General features: G+C 40.2%; 1 long non-coding RNA gene and 1 pseudogene across 2 annotated transcripts in view; both read left to right on the forward strand.

Moving 5' to 3' along the window:
- The window catches only part of LOC306669065, a 512,353-nt gene that overhangs the window by 191,690 nt on the left and 303,660 nt on the right, over window positions 1–17,003 (forward strand). The window lies entirely within an intron of this gene.
- On the forward strand, window positions 3,268–5,024 carry LOC306670080 (high mobility group protein B2-like; annotated as a pseudogene). Its single transcript has one exon. The product of its transcript is annotated as a high mobility group protein B2-like (transcript).

A 17,003-nucleotide genomic window follows, 5' to 3' on the forward strand; every position in this document is an offset into this window, starting at 1 on the left:
TAACAACTGCTTGAATTTTTATGAGTTTCTTCACAGTCTTTTATGTGCTTTTAAAATTTATTTTTTTCCCACATTTTTATTATTGTATTATAGTTGTACCTCCTGATGGGATTTGTTGTCACATATTTGGAGAGGCACACAATTCACAATATAACAAATTTGATTCTTTTTTAAAATTAATTTATTTTTATTTAGAAAAATTCCATCCACGTATATAGGGTAATAATGTCTGTCTCATTCTACTGTCCTTCCCATCCCCACCACCCTACCCCTCCCCTCACTCCTCTGCATAATCCGAATCCTTCATTCTTCCCTACCCACCCACCACTATGGATCAGCATCCGCTTATCAGAGAAAACATGCAGCCTTTGGTTTTTTGGGATTGGCTTATTTCACTTAGTGTAATATTCTTTAGTTCCATCCATTTACCTGCAAATGCCATAATTTTATTCTTTTTTAAGGCTGAGTAATATTCCATTGTGTATATGTACCACATTTTCTTTATCCATTCATCTGTTGAAGGGCATCTAGGTTCGTTCTATAGCTTGGCTATTGTGAATTGAGCTGCTATAAATATTGATGTGGCTGTGTCACTGTAGTATGCTGATTTTAAGTCCTTTGGGTATAAACTGAGGAGTGGGAGAGCTGGGTCAAATGGTGGGTCCATTCCAGGTTTTCTTAGGAATCTCCATACTACTTTCCAAAGTTGCACCAATCTGCAGTCCCACCAACAGTGTATGAGTGTACCTTTTCCTCAAATCCTCGCAACACTTATCCTTGCAACATTTATTGTTGCTTGTATTTTTTTTTTCCCATGGTTCTGGGGATTGAACCCAAGGCCTTGTGCATGCAAGGCAAGCACTCTACCAACTGAGCTATATCCCCAGCCCTGTTGCTTATATTCTTGATAATTGCCATTCTGATTGGAGGTGAAATCTTACAGTAATTTTCATTTGCATTTCTCTAATTGTAAGAGATGAACATTTTTTCATATGTTTGTTGATCAATTTTAGTTCTTCTGTGAAGTGTCTGTTCAGTTCCTTAGCCCATTTACTGACTGGGTTATTTTTTTTTTTTTTTTTTTTTTTTTTTTTTTGGTGTTAAGTTTTTTGAGTTCTTTTTATATTCTGAAGATTAATGCTTTATCTGAGGTGCATGTGGTAAAGATTTTCTCCCATTCTGTAGGCTCTCTTTATGTTATTGTTTTCTTTGCTGAGAAGAAACTTTTTAGTTTGAATCCATCCCAGTTATTGATTCTTAATTTTACTTCTTGGGCTTTATAGGAATCTTGACAATATAACAATATAATTCTTATGTACTTTTCGATACTCACATAAACAACACTGATGACTTCCCTTTAGCCAAATTTCTGATCATTTCCATAGGATATCATTTCAAAGTTTGCACCCAAATGGATGACCATTTTTAAGGCATTATGTAGCATATTGCCAAGTTGCTGTCCAAAGAGATTATATTTATTTACGTTCCCTCTAGCAGGGCATGACAGTACCTTCCTGAGCTGGCCTCACCTGAACTGGCCTCACCTCACCTCATCTTACCACTGCCGTCCAAAAATTACCAAGAAAACATTTTACTCCGACTACCTTAAATGCCCTAGAGGTGATTAAAAAAAAAAAAAAAATCAAGGGATAAAGTTTGAGACTGAGATGCCCTCTTAGTCTAAAAATGTGCTTCTCAAAACCTGTTAAACTCCTTCCTGAGTCTCTTAACAGATACCTGAACAATCAAACCCTTGCCCCAAGGGCTTCTCTTCTCTTCTTCCCTAAAGCCAAATTAAGCTAGCTCCCAGTGGTTTTGCAACTTCCCTGGTTAACCCCTTGGGAATCTTGGAGCTAAGGACCCATTACCCTGCCCTTGGCAGTTTTCTCCCACTCAGCAGTTGCAACATTGCTCTATTTCTCTGTCTCTTAGAGAATGAGGAGGAAATCTGAAACAATCCTAACCTGAGTTTTTCCATGGTGTTGGCGGTGAGGAATCACAGATTCGGCAGTGATGCCCAGTACTAACTGAGGGAATGTTCTATTCACTGCGCCGGTAAATGAACCCAGCGCTACTCCTTCTAACCCTCACAGCTACCCCAGGGGAGTGGACACTACCATTCTACTCACTTTAAAGATTAAGGAGATTTCTGGAAAGTGGTGTGATTTAGATCACTTATCTCGTAAGAATCTGAACCACACCTAGTGTTCACCTGACTCAGAAGATGGTGCTCTTAAACCTCCCTCTGGGTTTTCAATATGTCCATGCTAAGCATTCACAAAGGTTTTACTCTTTCAGAGATACCCTATCTTTAATTAAACAATGATGATGATGATGATGATGATGGTGGTGGTGGTGGTGGTGGTGGTGGTGGTGGTGGTGGTGGTATCTTGAAACCACATCCTATTTTCAGGAAATCTACTTCTCTCCAAAGATTTCTCAAGATCTTGGAGATTCTGAATGTTGGCAGTATTACACAGACAGTCCTGCCTTTTGCCTCATAAGCAGTTCACCCCAAACACTTCTAACACTACTTATTTCCAACCTACATACAGCTTCCCTCTTCCCTCTCCTTTTACAATACTACTACAGTCAGAGCTAGGTAAAGATTGCTTAGGTGAAGGCTTCAAAGGATCAGGAGGAGGTTACTTTGTGGGAGGGCTTCCAATACGCGATCAGATGTCACTTGCTGTGAAGTCTCGCGATAAGACAAGAGTGCCTTGAACTCCAGGGCAGACGCTTGACAGTCCTGGCCTCACTGCGCGAGAGCGGACCTCCAAGTGGAGGGCAATGCAGGTTATTTACAGCTGGCTTCTGTTCTGATTGGTCAGACTGCCTGATGGTGTCTTTTCTGATTGGTCAGTTTTTGCTGGTATCTCTTGCGTTTACTAGCAACATCGTGCTGGTCTTAATGACCTTTAATATGTTTTCTCATCCTCTTACATGTATGTAAAATGGGTTATTACTCAGCTGTAAAGAATGAATTTATAAATGGATGGAGGTAAATGGATGCAGGTAAATGGATGGAGCTGGAGAATATCATGCCAAGTGAAATAAGCCATGGGCTGGGGCTGTAGCTCAGTGGGAGAGCGCTTGCGAGGCACTAGGTTTGATCCTCAGCACCACATGTAAATAAACAAATGAAACAAGGGATTGTGAAATAAGCCAGACCCCAAAACCAAAGACTGAATGTTCCCTCTAATATGTGGATGCCAACCCACAACAGGGGAGGGTGGGGAGCGGAAGAATAGAAGTTCATGGGATTAGACAAAGGGGAATGAAGGGAAGGGAGAAGGATAGGAATAGGAAAGACAGTGGAAGGAATCTGACATAACTTTCCTATGTTCATATATGAATACACAACCAGTGAAACTCCACACCATGTACAACCACAAGAATGGGATCCTAATTAAAATAAATTGTACTCCATGTATGTATAATATGTCAAAATACAGTCTACTGTCATGTATATCTAAAAAGAACCAATACAAAAAAAAAATTCTTTTTTTTTTTTTTTTGCTTTAGTTTCCTCATCTTTTTTTGCCAGAGGTCATAAAACCTGTTAGTTTTGTAATAGGAGAGGTTAATTTGATGATTGGTGTCTAGGGATGAAAGCAAGTCAGATTAGAAAATGCACAGTATTTTGCTGCTGAGATAGAGTATCAACCAAAAAAATCAAATCTGGTGGGATTGGACCCTGATCAGCATCATAAAAAAATTAAAATTAAAATTAAAAAACCCCTAAACCCGCATGACTGTTTGCCAACAATTACAGTTTCACCAGGACAAAATCCATTTGTGATTACTGCTATAAAAACTCTATAAACAGGCACTCTTTACAGGAAAACATCTAATTTCTGCTTGCCCCCCATCAGTGAGTTTCATATGAATCAACATCAGAGGGGTCTCTGGAAATAAGACCAGGAAGATTTCCTAGGAAGTTGAACTGAATTATTAAAAATTGCTACTTTAAAACTAAGCTCAACTGGGAATAGGGGCAAACACTTGTAATCCCAGCAACAGGGGAAGCTAAGGCAGGAGGATTGTAAATTAGAGGCCAGCCTCAGTAATTTAGCGAGGCCCTAACTAAGGCAGGAGGATTGCAAATCTGAGGCCAGAATCAGTAATTAGTGAGACCCTGTTTCAAAATGAAAAATAAGAAAGGGCTGGAGATGTACCTCAGAGGTAGAAGCACCCCTGGATTCAATCCCAGCATCAAAAACTAAACGAGAGTTCACGCGGGAGCCCATGGAAGGAAGCTTCTCTGTGCGATCCGGCCCCTCTGCAGGACTCTGAGGAAAAGCTACCACAAGGTGGTCGGCGCTGCCACCATGGGTAAAGGAGACCCCAACAAGCCAAGGGGCAGAATGTCCTCGTACGCCTTCTTCGGGCAGACCTGCCAGGAAGAGCACAAGAAGAAACACCCGGACTCTTCCGTCAACTTTGCCAAATTCTCCAAGAAGTGCTCTGAGAGATGGAAAACCACGTCTGCGAAGGAAAAGTCGAAGTTTGAAGATATGGCAAAAATCTACGTTAGGGAGATGAAAAATTGCGTTCTTCCCAAAGGTGACAAGAAAGGAAAGAAGATCCCAACTCTCCTAAGAGACCACCATCTGCCTTCTTCCTGTTTTGCTCTGAACATGGCCCAAAGATCAAAAGTAAACACCCAGGCCTGTCCATTGGGGATAGTGCAAACGAGCTGGGTGAAATATGGTCTGAGCAGTCAGCACAGATAAACAGCCATATGAACAGAAAGCAGCTAAGCTACAGGAGAAACATGAAGAGGATATTGCTGCATACCGTGCTAAGGGCAAAAGTGAAGCAGGAAAGAAGGTCCCGGTAGGCCGACAGGGTCAAAGAAGAGTGAACCAGAAGATGAAGAGGAAGAGGAGGAGGATGAAGAATAAATGGCTGTCCTGTAATGATGCCTGTGGAGTGTGTGTGTGTGCTCACCGTTTTGCTAAGAATGTGAATTCAAGTGCGGCTCAACATTAGCTTCAGTATAAAAACTACAGACTTTTGTATAGTTGATAAGATTCTTTGTAGAGAAAATACTTTTTTAAAAATACTGATTGTAGCTTTTTGAAAGGCTTCTACATACAGTTTGAGTTTAAAACTTCTAATGTTAAATGCTCCTAAATATTTAATGGTTTCTTTAATTTCTTGTGTATGGTAGCATAGCAAACTAGTAGGAATTAGTATCAATAGAAAATTTTGGGTTCTTTAGAATGTCGCATTTTATGTTTTTTAAAAAAATTGTAATAAATTATGTCTATTAAAAAAACAGAACAAAACATCAACAACAACCACCTAAATTTACCTCAGAGAAAGAACTCATGGTAGATTTAACCACATTAAAAAATATACATATATATATATATTTGAAAAATAATTTAAAGGCTATTGACAAAATATATGTGTTACAATACATGGCACACAGATCTCCTTACTGTATAATTCATACTAGGTACTGATATTTGAAGGAGAGGCAATATCAACACAGAGACAGTATAGTATTTAGACTCTTAATTTTTAAACATGGCTATTAAGGTTTCAATATGAAGAGTCCTTCAAAAGTTCATGTGTGAGACAATGCAAGAAAGTCTAGAGGTAAAATGATCTGGTTATGAGACCTTAACCTAATCAGTGCATTAATCTACTTGAATGGATTAACCAATTGGCAATTGTAGGCAGTTAGGTTTCGACTGGAGGAGGTAAGTCACTGAGAGTGTGCCTTTGGGGTATTTATTTGGTCCCTGGTAAGCAGAGGTCTCTGCTTCCTGATTGTCATATCCTGAGCTGCTTTCCTCTTCTGCCATGATGTTCCACCTGACCTCAGGCCCAGAGCAGGGGAACGGCTGTCTATGGATTGAGACCTCAGAACCTGTGAGCACCAAATAAACTTTTCCTCCTCCTCAAGGTCCTTGTCAAGTTTTTTGGTCACAGTGGTGAAAAAAGTCAACTAAAACAATGACCAAAGAACATGAACAGACAAGAGAGAAGTAAATACAAGTAACTAAACACTTTGTAAAAGTGTCTGCACCATTGATAATAAAATACTTTTAAATTAAAAAAAAAAAAAAAACTTCTCTGCTTGTCAAATCTTGTATTCATTCATTACAAGAAATACACAAGGAATAGGGACTATGTGCAAGGCACTGTTCAGATCCTGGAGCTTCAAGAGTGAAAAAGCAAATTTCCTGTCTTGGAAATTTCATTCTAGTGAGGGAGACAGACAATAAAACAATAAATATATAAAATATATAGTATGTTTAGATGGGTGATGAGAGCTAAAAGAGAAATAAAGCTAAAGCCAGCAAGAGTTGGGCCTTGTGGGTGGACAGTGTTGTTTATTTATTTTTTTTTTCTTTTCCTTTTACTGGGGATGGGACTCAGGGCACTTTACCATTGAACCATATCACCAGCCTTTTTTATTTTTTGAGACAGGGTCTCACTAAGTTGCTGAAGCTGGCCTGGGACTAGTGATCCTCCCACCTCAGCCTCCCAAGTTGCTGGGAATACAGGCGTGTACCACCACCGAATGGAAGCAGGTGAAGGAGAGGGCCGTGTGGGTGTCTGGGTCAACAGAAGTGCCAGCAAGTGCAAAGCACCCGGATGCTGTGTTCAAGGAAAAGTGAAGACACTGAGTGATTAGAAGGGAATAAGCAAGGCAGAGAGGAGCGGGAGACAAGGTTGGGTGGGGCTGACCGCAGAGGGTTCTGTAGGCGATTGTAGGCACTTCAGCCTTGACAGGAACAAAGTGGGAAGCCAGGGTGGGGAATGGAGAGGATGGGTCTAATGCCTTCATTTGCTAGAGCTGCCACAACAAAATGTCACAAGCTGGGGAGTGTAAACAACAGAAAGTCATTTCTTATAGTTCCGAAGACCGACGTCCAGGTGTTGGAAGGGCCCGTTTCTCCTGAGGCCTTCTAGCTGTGTCTTCACATGCTCTTTCCTCTGTGCACATGAATCCCTGATGTCTTTTCATTTCTTTCATTTTTGTCCTTTCCTTTCTTTTATTATTCACCTTTTCTTCTCTTTTCCAGTGCTGGGGATCAAACCTAAGGCCTGTGTGTGCTAGCAGAGTGCTCTACCACGGAGCCACATCCCCAGCCCTCTTCCTCTTTTTATAAGGACACAAGTCCTATCAGAGTAAAACCCTACTGTTATGATCTCATTTGACTTTAATCCCCTCTTTCAAGGCCTTATTTCCAAATATGGTCACATTCTGAGATATTTTAAGTTAGGGCTTCAATGTATGTATTTGGCAGAGTAGGGAGGACACAAATCAGTTCCAACAGCTGACTGTCATTTTAATAGCATCACTCTCACAGCTGGATTAAGAATAGATCTGGGTTTGCAAGGGCAGAAGCCAAGAGGTCAGTCATTCTGCGAAGACATCCCTGCAGCGAGGAACTGGAGGAAGCCTCAAGCCGATAACTAGCCAGGAACTGAGGTTCTCAGTTCAAGAGTCATGAGGACAGTGAGCCTGGCAGACAACCCTCTCCAGGCTTCATGTGAGACCGTGGCCCACTTTGATTGCAACCTCATAAGAGGTCTTAAATTCATCAGGGCAAGCCATGCCAGATTCCTGACTTACAGAAATTCTAATACTAGTTGAAATAAGATGCTAAGTTTGGAGGTAATTCCCAACTCGGCACAGAAAACTGATATACTTCAGCACTTAAAATAGTGTCCTGTAAATACTGGTTGAATAAATGAGTGAATATCAAATACATATGCAGAGAAGAAAAGAAAGGAAATACTCAAAATCATTGATAATGATTATCTCTGGATAGAGCTGTAAGTTCATGACTGGTTATTTTGAAGTGTTCATCACTCCCACACCTTGCCCCAGCTTTTTATTATGAAATACTACACAGAGGCATAAAATTGCATAGAAGAATAGTTTGATGAAATATTATAAAATCAATACCTACATAACCACCACTCCAGGACAAGGAAGGGAATATTACCCGCACCCTAGAATCATGCTTTCTGAAAAACTATTTTTCTGTATATTCTGTCCCCCAGTTTCATGCATTATCTTTTTATTAATATTTCTATTTTCCCATTTTTATTGTTGCAAAATATTTATAACTTACCATTTGACTGTCTTTCAGTGAGCCATTCTGTAGCGTTAAGTATATCGTTGCACAACCGTCACTACTATCCTGCTCCAGAACTTTTTTTTTTCATTTTCTCAAACTGAAACTCTGTGCCCATTAAACAATAATTTCTCATTTCCCCTTTCCCCCAGACTCTGGCAAAACCACTCTCTGTATCTGTGAAATTTGACTACTCTGGGTAGTCAAATGAGTGGAATCATACAACATTCATGATTTTTATGAATTACTTCTTAAATTAAAAGACTATTAGCATTTAGCTGGGCACCGTGCTACACACCTGTAATCCCAGCAGCTCAGACAGCTGAGACAGGAGGATCTTGAGTTCGAAGCCAGTCTCAGCAATGGCGAGGCCCTAAGCAACTCAGTGAGACCCTGTCTCTAAATAAAATACAAAATAGGGCTGGGGGTGTGGCTCACTGGTTGAGTGCCCATGAGTTCAATCCCTGGTACCAAAAAAAAAAAAAAAAAAAAAAAAAAAAACCAAAATCTATTAGCATTTAAAAAATACAATTGGACTCATAAGGACCAGTTCAACCTGGTTTAAGCCCCGTAATGCACAGTGATATAGTTTAAACATGATTTAAGCAGCTTGCTGATCATCTCAACATGACGAGACTTAGTAATTTATTGGCCAAGACCTTTTTTTTTTTTTTTTTTTTTTTTAAATATCCCTACCATTCCCAAGATTCCTCAAACCAGTTTGGGTGGGAGTGGAGCAGAAGCTGCAGAACAGGAGGAAGGTGTCAGGGTGCCAAAACATCAACACACTGCACCTCACCCCACTAACCCGTGCCCTGGAAACATTCATAGCAGAACAAGAACCACAATAGGACTATTAATCATTAATTATACCAGTTGTCATCTGTTAAACACTTACTGTGAGCGAGGCCCTATTTTAAGCACTTTATGTGTATTAACCCATTCAATCCTCACAGCAGCCCTGAGAGAGATGTAATTATTATCCTCATTCTGAGGACGAGGAAATTGAGGTCTGGGGAAGTTGACTAACTTGTTCAGGGTCACCGACTGCAGGACGTTGAGCTAGTTTTACACCTGGGGAGTCTGGCTTGTTGCCCTTGCTCTTCTCCAGCAGTTCCCAAACTGGAGGACACGTCAGGATCCCAGGACAGCCTGTTAAAACCCTGATTTCTAAGTGTACCCCAGAGTTTCTGATTCAGTAGGCTGGGGGCAGGGTCCTGGACTTTGCATGACTAACAAATTCCTAAGTATGCTGCCGCTGCTGGTCTAGGGGTCGCACATCAGTAGCCACTTCTAACAGACTTCAAGGTTAGCTACCATGGCTCAAGGAGCTACAATTAAGCAGGGACAGAAGCACTATAGGAGCGGTGGTTCCGGTTTTACAACTGAGGATTTGAAAATTGACAAGAGTGAGGACAAAGTGAAGTTCACAGAGGCCGAAGTGCTGTAGCCTGTGGTCAAGGTCACCTTTCAGAATGTCAAAGCCCCTGTCTTGTGCACGCCTCTCCTCACTGACAGAACTAGAGGTAGGTCTTGGCAGGAAAGTAACTGGGCACCTTTTCAAAGCAACGTTCAGTAAATATTTGTTGTTTATTTTAGTGAAGGCAAGAGACATGGATTTTCTATTAATAAAATTACACACCAAACACATGTATTTTTATGTTCAAAAATAGATTTAGTCCTTGACATTGCATAAAGCCTGACATTTTAACTTCTGCATCAGTGGTTTTCATCTCATATTATTTCTGTCATTCATAATTGGGGAATATTTGGTCATTTATAATCATTAAGCATGGTTAAATGGATGTAGCTTCAAAGTGTATTTCAACCTTTATTAAGTTTACTTTGTTCTTTTCTGATGTTCGTGTTTCCTTGATTTCTGAAGTTCCTTCTCTTCTGTGCTTTTTTACAATTTTATCAAACCAGACAAATTCTGTGGATAATTAGTAACTTATTTTTCAGACTTTCAGCTGGCTCTAGGAACCAACCTTATGTTAAAATTGATCTCAGTGTGGATGGTGGGGCCTATATGTGGCCTACTTGCAACCTACATGGACCTAGAGAAAAATTTTTGCTCCCCTTTCAAGGTTGATGTCTACGTGGACAAGAGAGAAAGTTATGTTTGACCTGTTACATAAAGAGCAACAGGTGGCTACTTGAATTAATTGGTCTCCTATTTCCTCTTCTTTTCCAATGCCATTGTGATTCACACTGTTGACTACCTAAGCAAAATTTCCCTTGCCCAGAGTCCTGCTACTATTCAGGTATAGGAAGTGCAACAATTAGGTAAGAGAAGTTTAGGCCTCCCCAGCTCCAAGGAAGAAATCTGATTGTGCTACAGTTGGTCAGGGAAGTCCATGCCTTCCTCAGCAATTGGTCTAGGGGTACTCACATGACCAAATGCTGCCTAATGAGATATAGAAGGGATACTTCTGGAACCTCCGAGAAGGACTTTGCTTCCTGATAAAAGTACACAAAGATCTTACATTTCTTACTTCTTTCTGATTGCAAATCTTTTTTATAACACTCTTTCCATTTGCAGAACATTTTTTCAGAATAGTAAAAATCATTGCTTAATTCTCTTAAGAAGGGTTGAACTAAATATTAGAGATGGTGCCTTGAACCAAATAGAACTGCCAGGGTTCTATAGCCTGGCTCCAACAGCAGTTGCCAAAAGAGAGCTGGGATTGGATTGCTCTGAGTCTACTCCTGGGGACAAAGAGCACCTGGATGTTGGCCATCTCTCTGCCTCATAGCTGGTCTCGGGACCTTGGCCCAGTAATCTGATATGAGAATCTTGATAGCTATATGTTTTACAGCTATATTACCTATGAAGGCTCAGATAGTCTTACAGCTTAAATTACTTTCCTCAAAACCGGCTATTAACAATTCAGTGTAGCTGGCAAAGAACCTGACAAATCCCTTTCTGTAGGTAGATTTTCTGGATTACAGGGACACCTGTGGGTTATACCTGAACCCTTGCAACTATTCAATGACTATCATCTTTGTGTACCACTTAGTAATTGAATTAATTAAGAAGACAAGGATAATAGTATCCACTTTGGCCCAGAATTCATTTCATCCTGGCCTGATATACCAGGGGTAGAGTCCTGCTTCAAATCTCCAAGATCTTAAAACAAGACAATTCACTTGCTCTGCGTCCCCGTATCAGCCTTCTAACCTTGGGACTGGCTAGTGGAATTATTTTTCTGAAAAACGATTGAATAGGCAAGAAGGCTCTAGCCCCATTCTTCAGGAAAGAGAGTGAAGAAAACCCTTCTTTGGGTTATAGCCAGAAAAGGGAGCTCTCAGTCAGAATTTGTGAAAATACTGTGCCCCCAAGCCCAAGAAAGTATCAGACTTTCATTGTCTCCCTGCGAATCCTGAATTGCTTTAGAGTTCGTTTCTCTGAATCACACCACTGTCTTTTTCTTGCTTAGTGTTTCTCAACTTTTTTTCTCCCAATTTGGCTTACCTTCAAAGCTTTCTCACACCGAATTCTGTGTATTCCTACCAGCCAAGAGTTAGTCAGCTTTGTTTCTTTAGTTAATGAAAACAATAGCTACATAGAATATTCTTTTTTGAAACAAAGGCACTAAAGGAGTACCCTTTCCTTGATTTAAAAATATGGATTCTAGTCCTAAGTAGTCTTAATCCTTCCACTTTCAAACTGTGATGAGTCATTTATTACATTAAGGCACAAACTGTGTAATGTAGAAATTTTATTATGTTTGTGTTTTTGTGATCTGAAGGAGGAAACAGGTAAAGGGGGGATCTTCTATTATATCTCTCATAATCCCCATCCCCACCTGAACTTGTTTTGCAATTTTTCTTCACTCCCCACAATTGACATGAATTATTGGGTATGGATCATAGTACATTTTACTTTTATTACCCTTTCCCTTAGATTATTAAAACTTCATTCCTGGGGCTGGGGTTGTGGCTCAGTGGTAGGTAAAGCACTTGCCTAGCATGTGCAAGGCACTGGGTTTGATTCTCAGCACCACATATAAACAAATGAATAAAATAAAGGTCTATCAACATCTAAAAAAATTTTTTTAAATACTTCATGCCTTTTTAAAGTTTCTATAAATTTTTCTATTAATGTGGAGATTCTATGACTTCAATTAAACTTAACAATTATTTCATCCAGTGTCTACTGAATGCCTGCTATTGGGTTAAGTTATGTCCCCCCAAAGATATGTTGAAGTCCTAACCCCTGACACTTGTGAATTTGATTTTATTTAGAAATAGGGTCTTTGCAGAAGTATTCAAGTTAAATAAGGTCATGCTGGATTAGGGTGAATCCTAATCCAGTGACGGTGGTGATCTTATGGGAAGAGAAAAATTGGGGCATAGACTCTGTGAAGACAGAGGCCAAAACTAGAGGGCAAGAGCTATAAATCAAGGAAGCAAAGAAGCAAAGGACCGTGGGCAACAAGTAGAGTCAAAAAGGCAAGCCTTCTCCCCAGATCCTTGAGGGGGCACAGTCCCTGCCAACAGCTTCATCTTGGACTCCTAGCCTCTAGAACGCTCAGACAACACATTTCAGTTGTTTCAAGCCACCCAGTTGATGGTACTTGCTCATGGAAGTCCTTGGATGATCATGGGATGGGACGATAAAGAAGACACCATTCCCGTTGTCTAGGCGGTCACACTCTAAGACACAGCTGTGGGCATTTCTCAATTACAAAGTTTTAGTATGTCGTAAGAATGAATATAGAAATCTGTGCAACACAAAGGCAGAAATTACTAATCAAATGGAAGTACTGTATAGGAGAAGCTTTGCAAGAAAAATGAGTTTTTTCAATTCCTTAAAAAGTTTTCTTTATATAAAATAACATGAGCCTGTTTTAGTGAATCCTTCCCCACTGTTTTGCTCCTCCTTCTCTCCTCCTGTCCACCCGTATCAGTCACGCCCCAGTTAATTAACCTTAATACCCTGATATTTATTTGCCCTTATTTCTCTCTATGCTTAGGTAATCAGTCATATTCATATACATATAGATGTGTCATTGTTCAGTTTATAATAATATGATCATATGATAGATATTTTTATATTTTTCAACAAAATCGTGTAGAAATTCCTCCACTGCAATCAACAGAACTTTAAATTGCTCTTTAGTGATTGTATAATTAAGTGCACCCTATGAGTCTGCTACTCCCCTGTTGGTGGGTAGTATAGGCATTGCTGCAATAGACATCCCCGGTCGCATACTTCCACCTGCTGCTAGGTTCCCAGGTGTGGTATTTCGATGGCAAAGGACATTTTTTTTTTTTGATTCATTGTACACATATAGGTTGCAACTTTTGTTTCTCTGATTGTTCATGAAGTAGAGTCACACCATTTGCAAAATCATATGTGTACACAGGGTTATGATGTTTGTCTCATTCTATTTTCTTTCCTTTCCCCCATCCCTCCCGACCCCTCATTTTCCTCTATACAATCCATCATTCTTCCATTCTTGCCTCCTCCCTCACCCCCATTAGGTATCATCATCCACGGAGAGAAATTATTCGGCCTTTGGTTTCTTGGGATTGGCTTATTTCACTTAGCGTGATATTCTCCAACTCCATCCATTTACCTGCAAATGCCCTAAATTTTATTCTTCTTTATGCTGAATAATATTCCATTGTGTTTATAGACCACAATTTCTTTATCCATTTATCTATTGAAGGGAATCTAGGTTGGTTCTACAATCTAGCTATTGTGAATTGAGCTGCTATAAACATTGATGGAGCTGTGACACTGTAGTATGATGATTTTAAGTCCTTTGGGTATAGGCCGAGGAGTGAAGGACATGCTTTAATATTTAAAAAGGATTGTTTGGTTGCTTTCCAAAAGTTCACATTGCCACTAGTGGTGATATAAAAATAGTTCTCCCCTCTTTCACCATTCCCAACAGCCATTCATGTAATTAAAATCTTTTTTAATATTTGCCAGCCAATTGGGTAAAAAATGACATTTCTGTAATTTGCATTTCCTGTGCTATTTGTGTATTTTTATCAACTTGTTAATTTTTTAGCTATGTTAATTTGTTTTTCTCTGAGTTATCTTCTCAAATTGTTAAATGCTCTTAATTGAGAAATTTACCCTTTGTTATTTACTTTAAGTTTGTAAGAGTGTTTTGAGTATTTGTAGCATTAATAGAATATTTCAGTCTATCATTTATCATTTTACTTTTTATTGACTATTTTTGTTATATCTTTTGCCACATAAAATTTTGGAGTCTTACACAGTCCAAATATACCTATCTTGCTGGACTCTGTGGTGATACCTGTAATACCAGCTACTTGAGAGGTTGAGGCAGGAGGATCATAAGTTTGAGACCAATTTGGGCAACCTAGCAAGACCTTGTCTTAAAATAAAACATTTTTTAAAAAGTCTGGGTATTTAGCTCAGTGGTAGAGTGTCCCTGGGTTCAATTCCCAGTGGAAAAGAAGAGAGAAAGAGAGACAGGGAGTGGGGGGAAGAAGAAGAGGAGAGGAGAGGAGAAGAGAAGAGAAGAGAAGAGAAGAGAAGAGAAGAGAAGAGAAGAGAAGAGAAGAGAAGAGAAGAGAAATATCCAAATAATCCAAATATACCTCTCTTTGCCTTTTTAGCCTCAGTTTTTAGTTTTTTATAAAATGGTCTCCTCTGCTATATCTATGTCATTTCCTAGATTTTTCTCTTAGAGTTTATATTTTATGTTTGTTTTATACATTTAAGTCAAACGCTTAACTTCAATTTACTTTATTTTTTTCTGATGGATGGTTTTCCTCACTGATTTTAACTACACTATTATCATCTATTAAATTCTCACATGGACTGAGATTCACTTCTGGATTCTCTATTGAATTCCACTGGTTTTAAAAAAATCTATTCTTAGCCTAATTACAATTTGATTTGCTAACCATGATGTCCTGTATCTTCTCAAGGATGAATTTCTCATTCTCCTCTTTTGCCTATTTTTCTTGGCTATTACTATTTGCGTTTGTTTTGTCATATAAACATATAAAGATTCAAGGTCTAGGTGAAGTTCCATGTTCGACTCAACCTGAGTCACATGTCCAGGGTGGGACACCAGCTCTACTTCCCTTTTTTACCCTCTAACACCAAGGGTCTTATTCTATACCACTTAATTGGCAAAGACCCTGACAGCTCCCAGGGGGTCTTAGACCCTTACAACAGAAGATGTCGGAGTACCCCCGTGAAAGGAGCTACTTTCTATGCCAGGAAGTTAATTTATGCTCCTGGGGTGAACACAAGGACACCTCTTCCCAGAGTAGCAGAAAAGAAAAGACACACACACACATTTTTAATCTGTCATATCATATTAAGGAAGTTGGATTTTGTCCCACAGGCATTTAGTTTTTGCCATTTAATGTTTTACGTGGAAGAGTCACAAGATTGGTTTGGCAGTGATGAGGAAGATGGAATAGAGGGGGAAGAAACTGGAATGGATAGGCCTAACTAGGGTCCCACTGCAATAGTCCAAAGGTGACAAAGACTGAAAGTCAGGCAACTGTCTAGGCAGACAGAAGCAGACAGATTTGGGAACCATTTATCAGGTAGAATTGACAGGATCCGTGATTGGTTGAATGTTGGGTTAGATAAGAATCCAGAATATCTGGATGCCTGATTTGTAACCCAGGTACTGGAGTTGATGGTATATAACCAAATAACATGGGAAATGCAGGAAGAGGAATAGACTTGGGTGACGATGTGGATAAGGAGCTTAGTTTGAGACAGGTTGAATTTGAAGGCCTTGAGACATTTCAATGGAGATTTCCAGTTGCCACGAAGACTGTATGAGGTTTGGAGCTAAGAGATCAAGACTGGGCAAATGGTTCTGTGAGTCATCAGGATGGATGTGATAGTGAAAAACCAGGGAGGAGAGCTGAGGATGGGTCTATGAGGGATGCCAATCTCCACCAGAGGAGGAGGAATTGGAGCCAGCCAGGGGTCCTGAGAATGAGCCATGAAAGAAGCAGAAAGCATTAACACAGGAGAGAAAAGTCTTTCGAGAAGGAGGAAGTGGTCAGCTGTGTCAAAGGCAACAGAGAGTCCTCAGAGGTCGCTAGTGGATTTGGCAATTATCGAGTTCATCGTGAACATGATAGGAGAGGTTTCACTTGAGTGGAGAGAAAAGAAGTCAAATTTTAAATGTAGAGATGAAGGCAAAGAATGAGGAACTGTGCCAGATGTCTCCGTTTTATGCCACCCTTGAGATTCATGCTCTACCCTCTCCACTCTGCTCTCTGTCCTGGGTAACAGTTTTCCATGACTGTTGAGTCTGGCCAATAGCCAAACTCCAGAGAGTGAGGGGGATGTCTATTCTCCAGTGCCTCCCAGCTGGGTCCACTGCCTGAGTCAACCAGAGGTCACAACTCCCTCAGCTTGCTTCAAGTGACCACTCCCTCCTCTTCTCAGGCCTGAGGGTGGAAATAGCTCTGCTTTGGTAGCACTGGGGTTCTCTCCCTGCCCCCTTGGGTTTCTCTAGACCTGCTCATACTTTTGCACAGGGTCCTGGGTTGAACCTTCCGTGGATTATCCTAATTTGAACCCATGATCCATCTCCTGCTGGAACTGGCTGGTACAGAAAGGAACCTCGGCTGAGAAGACTAGAGGAAGAGAAGTACACAAGAACAAGGGGGGTTTTGTCATGGGGTTTTATTTGTGAAGTGTTGGAGAGTGTAGGTATATTGACAAGTTCTTGAAGTTCTAACAGCCAGGTCCTATTTCAAAGGCAGAATCAGAGAGGAAGAAAGAGGCAGCTCCTTGTTAGCTTCTGAAGTCGGTGACATCATGAGTGGCCTCACTACTGTTGCTTCAGATAGCCTAGAACTTGTGTTTCCAGTTTGCTCAATGACAGTCCATTTGCCAGTTTTGCCCATGGCTGTGTTGGCATGTGT

The sequence above is a fragment of the Sciurus vulgaris genome (assembly GCF_902686455.1).
Source record: "Sciurus vulgaris genome assembly, chromosome: 9".
Lineage (NCBI taxonomy): Eukaryota > Metazoa > Chordata > Mammalia > Rodentia > Sciuridae > Sciurus > Sciurus vulgaris.